Source organism: Triticum urartu, chromosome 7 (assembly GCF_003073215.2).
Source record: "Triticum urartu cultivar G1812 chromosome 7, Tu2.1, whole genome shotgun sequence".
Taxonomy (NCBI): Eukaryota; Viridiplantae; Streptophyta; class Magnoliopsida; order Poales; family Poaceae; genus Triticum; species Triticum urartu.
The window spans coordinates 557,779,687-557,788,070 of NC_053028.1; positions in this window are offsets into that span (position 1 = coordinate 557,779,687).

Here is an 8,384-nt window from a genome sequence, read left to right on the forward strand (position 1 = left end):
CCATTGTGCTTGATGCGATAACAAAACAAATTGATGATATTAGTAGAGAAGTTTGCAATCTCTAATCCAAGTATGCTTTTGCTGAAAGTTTGCTAGGAAAAATATCTGATGCACAAGCTATTCTAGTAAATCAAATGGCCGCTAAACCAATCTCACTAGAGGATAAAAAGTGATCAAGATCTTAAAATGATTGGTGTTTCTTCTATTGATTCCTTGTTCAGTTAAGTTAAGATTGATGAAAAAGGGACTGGAGAAGAGTCAACTTTAGGTAGAAGGCGTCCCAATATTTCGGAGGGTGAAAATGTTGTTGAGAAAATTGATGAAAGTGGGTTTGAAGAGGTCAAAACTTTAGCTAGTGATGTGCCCACTCTTTTGGATTACAAAGACTTTAATTATGATAGTTTCTCTTTGATTGATTGTATTTATTTGTTGCAATCCATGATAAATTCACCCTATTTTTATGAACATAATAAAGCTTTTGCTGAACATATTTGTCGATGCTATGATGAAAGCTTTAGAAGAAAAGTTGGAATTAGAAGTTTCAATTCCTAGAAAATTGCATGATAAATAGGAACCTACTATCAAAGTCAAGATTAAAAATTATGAGTGTTTTGCTTTGTGTGACTTGGGTGCTAGTGTTTCTACAATTCTGAAATCTTTATGTGATGTGCTTGGTCTTACCAATCTTGAAGAATGTTCTTTAAATTTGCACTTGGCGGATTCTACTATTAAAAAGCCTATGGGAATAATTAATGATGTTCTTATTCTTGAAAATAGGAATTATGTGCCCATATATTTTATTGTTCTTGATATTGACTGCAATCCATCTTGTCCAATTATTCTTGGTAGACCATTTTTTCGCACTATAGGTGTCGTGATTGATATGAAAGAAGGTAATATTAAGTTCCAATTTCCTTTGAGGAAGGGTATGGAACACTTCCCTAGAACAAGAATTAGTCCACCTTATGAATAAATCATGAGGGCATCTTATGGATCTCGAAACAAAGATGACAAAACTTAGATCCTTGCTTTATGCCTAGCTAAGGGCATAAAACTATAACGCTTGTTGGGAGGCAACACAATGAATAAAAATTATTTTTGCTTTTTGCTTCATGTTCTTGAGTGTTAGCACAATTATGCTACTGATATGATTGTGTTTTTTGTGTTTTAATTAGTGTTTGTGCCAAGTAAATCCTTTAGGATCTCCTTGGGTGATAGTTGTTTGATCTTGCTGAAAAAACATAAACTTTTGTGCTCATGAAAATAATTTTCATTTTGAACCAGAGAGCGATAAAATACCAATTCCTTTTGAGTAGATTTATATACAAATTTCCCAGGTCATCCTTATTTTTCAGAGTTTTTGGAGTTATAGAAGTATTCGAAACATCCAGATTGCTACAGACTGTTCTGTTTTGGACAGATTCTATTTTCTTTGCGTTGTGTGCTTATTTTGATGGCTCTATGGTTTTCTTTCATGAATTTTTGCCATAGAAAAGTTGCAATACAGTAGATATAATGCAAAAACAAAATATGAATTGGTTTACTACAGTAATTATAGTAGTGGGTTATTTCCTTTACTAACGGATCTCACGAAGGTTTTTGTTGAGTTTTGTGTGATTGAAGTTTTCAAGTTTTGGGTTATCTTACGATGGATGAAGGAATAAGGAGTAAGAAGAGCCTGAGCTTGGGAATGCCCCGGCATCCCAAGCTATTATCCAAAAATGAGCAAACAACTAAGCTTGGGGATTCCCCCAAGTGGCATCCCCTCTTTCTTCTAACGACCATCGGTATTTTACTCGAAGCTATATTTTTATTCGTCACATACTATGTGTTTTGCTTGATATGAGTCTTTGGTTGTTTTATTTTGTGTTTTAAGTCTTGATCCCTTGCTGGACACACTTATTTGAGAGAGCCAAAATTATGTCATGACTTGTTAGAATTGCTCTCTATGCTTCACTTAAATTTTTAGGAGCTATGGACTTGCTCTAGTGCTTCACTTATATATTTTTGAGCACGTTGTGCTTTAGTATTTTTGAAGAAATGCTCTCTTGCTTCACTTAGATTTATTTGAGAGTTATTAAAAATTTCAAGAAATTCTCTCATGCTTCACTTAAATTAATTTGAGAGAAAGAGAGAAAAATTATGCTCATGATCTTCACTTATATTTGTCTAAGCTTATCAAAAGCAACATATTAAAATCAGTTCCAAAGTGATAGATATCCAAGGTTATAATAAAAAAATTCATGAAGATCATTGGACAAAATAAACTTGATTCTTAGTAATAGTTTTGAGATATGATGATGTAATATGTGAGTTATGTTGATGAGTAATTATGCTTTAGTAAGAATATTGGTGTTAAGGTTTGTGATTCCCTATGCAAGCACGAAAGTCAATAATTATGCAATGATATTATATCCTACTTGTGGTGCATTATTCGGTGTTAATTATGCTTAATGCTCGCTTATGAGATTATTCGTTTCTTGGTTGGTCGCTTCTCAATCTTTTGCTAACCTTCATTTTGCACTAAGTATGATCTCTACTTGTGCATCCAAAAACCTTTAAACCATTTTTGCCACATGAGTCCACTATATCTACCTATATGCGGTATTCTTTTGCCGTTCTAAGCAAATTTGTATGTGTCATCTCTGATTTTCAAAATAAACGTCTCTTTTATATTCATTTCGCTCGCAGAGCGGTGAAGGGTGGCTAATATTTTCCATGCTAGATGTGTTATTCTCAAGATGAGTGTTTATTCACTTGTCATTGCATGAGAGTAAGGCAAAGGTATTAGGGATGCCCAGTCCCGAAATGAAAAATGAATTTACTTTATGCTATCAAATAATAAATTCCTTGGAAAGTGTTCGTATGGAAGGCACCCGTGGATACGGTTAGCCATGGAAAGTGAAAGTATGGTGGAAAAAGGAATAAACTTTATTTTCTGTTTGGGAACCGCCTATGATATATTTAGCATGGAAAGTGTTGGGAACTCTAAGTCGTTTTCGTTGGTGGGAAGGATACACCTCCTGAGGGAGTCCTGGATTAGGGGGTCTCCGGACAGCTGGACTATATCCTTTGGCCGGACTGTTGGACTATGGAGATACAAGATTGAAGACTTCGTCCCATTTCCAGATGGGACTCTACTTGGCGTGGAAGGCAAGCTAGGCAATACAGATATGTACATCTCCTCCTTTGTAACCGACCTTGTGTAACCCTAGCCCCCTCCGGTGTCTATATAAACTGGAGGATTTTAGTCCGTAGGACAACATACAATCATACCATAGGCTAGCTTCTAGGGTTTAGCCTCTCCGATCTTGTGGTAGATCACCTCTTGTACTACTCATATTATCAAGAATAAATCAAGCAGGACGTAGGGTTTTACCTCCATCAAGAGGGCCCGAACCTAGGTAAAACATCATGTTCCCTGCCTCCTGTTACCATCCGCCTTAGACACACAGTTCGGGACCCCCTACCCGAGATCCACCGGTTTTGACACCGACATTGGTGCTTTCATTGAGAGTTCCTCTGTGTCGTCGTCATTAGGCTGGATGGCTCCTTCGATCATCGATAGCGATGCAGTCCAGGGTGAGACTTTTCTCCCCGGACAGATCCTTGTATTCGGCGGCTTCGTACTGCGGGCCAACTCGCTTGGCCATCTAGAGCAGATCGAGAGTTATGCCCCTGGCCACCAGGTCAGGTTCGGAAGCTTAAACTACACGGCCAACATTCGCGGAGACTCGATCTTAGATGGATTCGAGCCCCTGCCAAGAGCGCCGCACGGTCACGATGAGCATGATTTAGCTCTACCATCGGGCAGTGTTTAGGCAACCGCTCCGACCCTCATTTCGGAGCCAATTGTGCCATCCATGGACGGGTGGATAGAACCCACCATGAAGGTCGCACTCTCATCGGCGATCAAGCTGAATATCAACCTTACCCTTCAGGAGAGCCGTGACATCGAACTGCCTGATTCTTCCCCGGCCACGGACTCCGAACCGCCTGTGCCCATGCCTATCGGATCCAACTGGGCGCCGATCATGGAGTTCACCTCCGCGGATATCTTTCAGCACTCGCCCTTCGGCAACATACTGAGCTCATTAAGCTCTCTCTCCCTGTCAGGAGAGTCCTGGCCAAACTATGTTCGGCGGTGAAAGCACAAGTGCTCCCTGGGTGGTTTTGGTAATTAATGTCAACTATCTCTTGTTGGACTAACACTTTTACCTAGTATGTTTCAGATAAGTTCAACAATGGAGTGGCATGGACTAGAGGATGTGGAACCCCTTCAAGATGCTAAGGACAAAGGATTGGCTCAAGCTTCAAGATCAAGACTCTATATTTTCTATTTTAGTGATCCAAGATCACATTGAGTCTATAGGAAAAGCCAATACTATCAAGAGGGGATGAGGTGTTGCTTAATGGCTTGCTTTCTCAAAGTGCTTAGTGATATGCTCCAAAACCCTCAACTACCTTCCCACATCCACATATGACCTAAACCAAAAGTCAAACTCGGCCCCACCGATTCTTTCTATCCGGCGCCACCGAGTTTCAGATGTCATAGCCACTACCAGAAACCCTAATCAGTTCGGTCTCACCGATGGGATCTCAGTCTCACCAAGATGGGCTTGCAAACTCTCTGTTACATGTTGCAATATTTTCGGTCCCACCGAGATATGCAATCAGCCCCACCGAGTTTGCTTGGCCAACTCTCTGTTTCGCTTATTACCCAAATCGGTCCCACCGAGTTTGAGTAATCGGTTAAACCGAGTTTTGGTTTTACCCTAACCCTAGCACATCGTTACCACCGAGTTGAACTAGTCGGTCCCACCGAAAACCCTAATGGTCACTAGGTTTACTAAATCGGTCCGACCGAGTTTTTCCCTTCGGTCTCACCGAGATTGGTAAATTGAGTGTAACGGTTAGATTTTGTGTGGAGGCTATATATACCCCTCCACCCACTCTTCATTCGTGGAGAGAGCCATCAGAACATACCTACACTTCCAATACACATTTTCTGAGAGAGAACCACCTATACTTGTGTTGAGGTCAAGATATTCCATTCGAACCATATGAATCTTGATCTCTAGCCTTCCCAAGTTGCTTTCCACTCAAATCTTCTTTCCACCAAATCCAAATCCTGTGAGAGAGAGTTGAGTGTTGGGGAGACTATCATTTGAACCACAAGAGCAAGGAGTTCATCATCAACACACCATTTGTTACTTCTTGGAGAGTGGTGTCTCCTAGATTGGCTAGGTGTCACTTGGGAGCCTCCAACAAGATTGTGGAGTTGAACCAAGGAGTTTGTAAGGGCAAGGATATCGCCTACTTCATGAAGATCTACCGCTAGTGAGGCAAGTCCTTCGTGGGCGACGGCCGTGATGGAATAGACAAGGTTGCTTCTTCGTGGACCCTTCGTGGGTGGAGCCCTCCGTGGACTCGCGCAACCGTTACCCTCCGTGGGTTGAAGTCTCCATCAACGTGGATGTACGATAGCACCACCTATCGGAACCACGACAAAAACCTCTGTGTCTCCAATTGCGTTTGAATACTCCAAACCCTTCTCCTTACATTCTTGCAAGTTGCATGCTTTACTTCCCGCTGTTCATATACTCATTGCATGCTTGCTTGATATGTATTGTGTTTGTTAAACTTGTTCTTAAACTCCACTTAAACTTAAGAATATTAAAAACTACAACTTTTGGCAATTAGTGTCTAATCACCCCCCCCCTCTAGACACCTCTTCTCAATCCTTTCAATTGGTATCAGAGCGTTGGTCTCCATTGCCTTGGTTTAAACACCGTTGGAGGAAGACGGATGTGTCTACTTTATGGAGTCTTAGACATAGAGTGCCTATTCTTGATGGAGAGTATTTTTGTGAGTGGAAAAATGAAATGCTTGAGATTTTAAATGAATATCATTTGAACAAGTACATTACTAGCTCTTGTGCACCTCATGTTGATCCTTTGCACCCTACCCTAGATGAAGATATTGACATGATTTGCAATCTTAGAACTGTTAATCTTATCACTAGAGGCTTGCCTAGAAACTTGATTGGATGTTTGCCTACTCTTAAGTCTGCCTACACCATATGGAAATTTCTTGAGGAACTCTTTCCAAATCATTCCTTGAAAGATCTAGATGAAATCCTCCATAAGTCTATTGCCTTGATTAAGATGAGTTCTAATGATCGCAAATTTGGTGACTGCTTATTTGAGCTTACTAATCTTACGAGTGCCAAAGGAGATGTTGGAATCATTAGCAATATCATTTCCAGAGCTATTAGAATTCATAAAGATAACTATAGAAATGATCATTTATCTAATGAATTGCCCTCTCTAGGAATTGATCAATCACAAGATGATGTTGAACATGAATACTCGGATGAGGATGATGATGATGATGATAGTGACTATGATCTCGATGATGCGATGAGACACTTTGGTCTTATGGCAAATCTTCGCGGCTACATGGCTGGAGGAAAGGAATGGGTCCTTGATAGTGGATGTACTGATCATATGACCGGAGATAAAGACATGTTCCGTGAGCTTGCTGAAAATGACGGCCCTCGAAAGTATGTCACTTTTGGTGATAATTCAAAGGGTAAGGTGGTTGGCCTTGGTAAGGTGGCCATCTCACATGATAGCTCCATACAAAATGTCATGCTCGTTGAATCTCTTGTCTACAACTTACTTTCAGTATCTAGACTTGCTGATTTTGGTTTCAATGTCCTATTTACTGAAGTAGACTGCCAAGTGTTTCGTAGAGATAATCATAAAATGGTCTTTACCGGTATACGTAGAGGAGATCTTTACATTTTTTATTTCACTAAAAAGGGTCAACCTAAAACTTGCTTAATTGCCAAATCTTCTAAAGGCTGGTTGTGGCATAGAAGACTAGGTCATGTTGGTATGCGAAATCTTGATAAGCTTATTAAAGGTGATCATATCCTTGGAATAAAAGATGTCATATTTGACAAGGATAGACTTTGTAGTGCTTGTCAAGCAGGGAAACAAGTTGGAGGAAGTCACCGCGCGAAGAACATCATGACCACAAGAAGACCACTCGAGCTACTTCACATGGATCTCTTTGGTCCAAATGCCTACAAGAGTCTCGGTGGTAACTCATTTGGTCTAGTCATAGTTCATGATTTTTCAAGATTTACGTGCGTGTTCTTTCTTGATGACAAATCGCAGGTCCAAAAGATCTTCAAAAACTTCGCTAGGAAGGCCCAAAATCAGTTTGACGTGAGGATCAAGAAGGTTCGGAGTGACAGCGGAACGGAGTTCAAGAACACAAATGTGGACACCTTTCTTGACGAAGAAGGGATTTCACACGAGTTCTCGGCTATGTACACACCTCAACAAAATGGAGTTGTTGAAAGGAAGAACCGGACTCGTATCGAGATGGCAAGAACGATGCTTGATGAGTACAAAACGCCAAAGCACTTTTGGGCAGAAGCGGTTGAGACAGCTTGTCATGCAACAAATCGCTTGTATCTTCACAAGCTACTCGACAAGATGGCATACGAGCTCCTCACCGGTAACAAACCCCAAGTTGGATACTTTCGAGTATTTAGCTCAAAGTGCTACATTCTTGATAAGCATCGTCGTTCTAAATTTGCTCCTAAATCTCATGAAGGTTTCCTACTTGGTTATGGCTCAAACTCTCACACTTACCGTGTCTACAACAATTTCACCCGAAAGGTTGAAGAGACGGTAGATGTGAAGTTTGATGAATCTAGTGGCTCGCAAGTAGAGCAATTGCCAATTGATGTAGGAGACAAAGACCCTTCGGAAGCAATTCAAGACTTGTCCATTGGCAAGATTCGTCCAACGGAAGTGAAGGAGAGTACCTCGTCCGTCCAAGTGGAAGCTTCTACTTGACGACAAGGTGAACCAAGAGTTGATACGGAAGCATCCACAAGTGGGACATGCCAAGATGAAGAAAACGAGGAAGCACACCAAGATGAACATCAACAACCTCCTTCTCCACCACGACAAGAGAACGACAACGTCAACAATGAAGAAGGCGAAGAAGAAGCACAAGATGAAGAGGATGTTCCACCCCGACCCAAGCAAAAGCTTTCACGAGTTCGAGCAAGAATTGCTAAGGATCATCCCGTCAAGCAAATCTACAATGATATCCAAACCGGGAGAATCACTCGCTCTAAAACTCATTTAGCTAACTTTTGTGAACATTACTCATTCATCTCTAGCATTGAACCTATGAAGGTTGAAGAAGCATTGGAGGATCCGGATTGGATAAACGCTATGCATGAAGAGCTACGCAACTTTGAGAGAAATCAAGTGTGGACATTGGTCGAGAAGCCCGACAACAACCACAACATCATTGGTACCAAATGGGTGTTTCACAACAAGCAAGATGAAGAT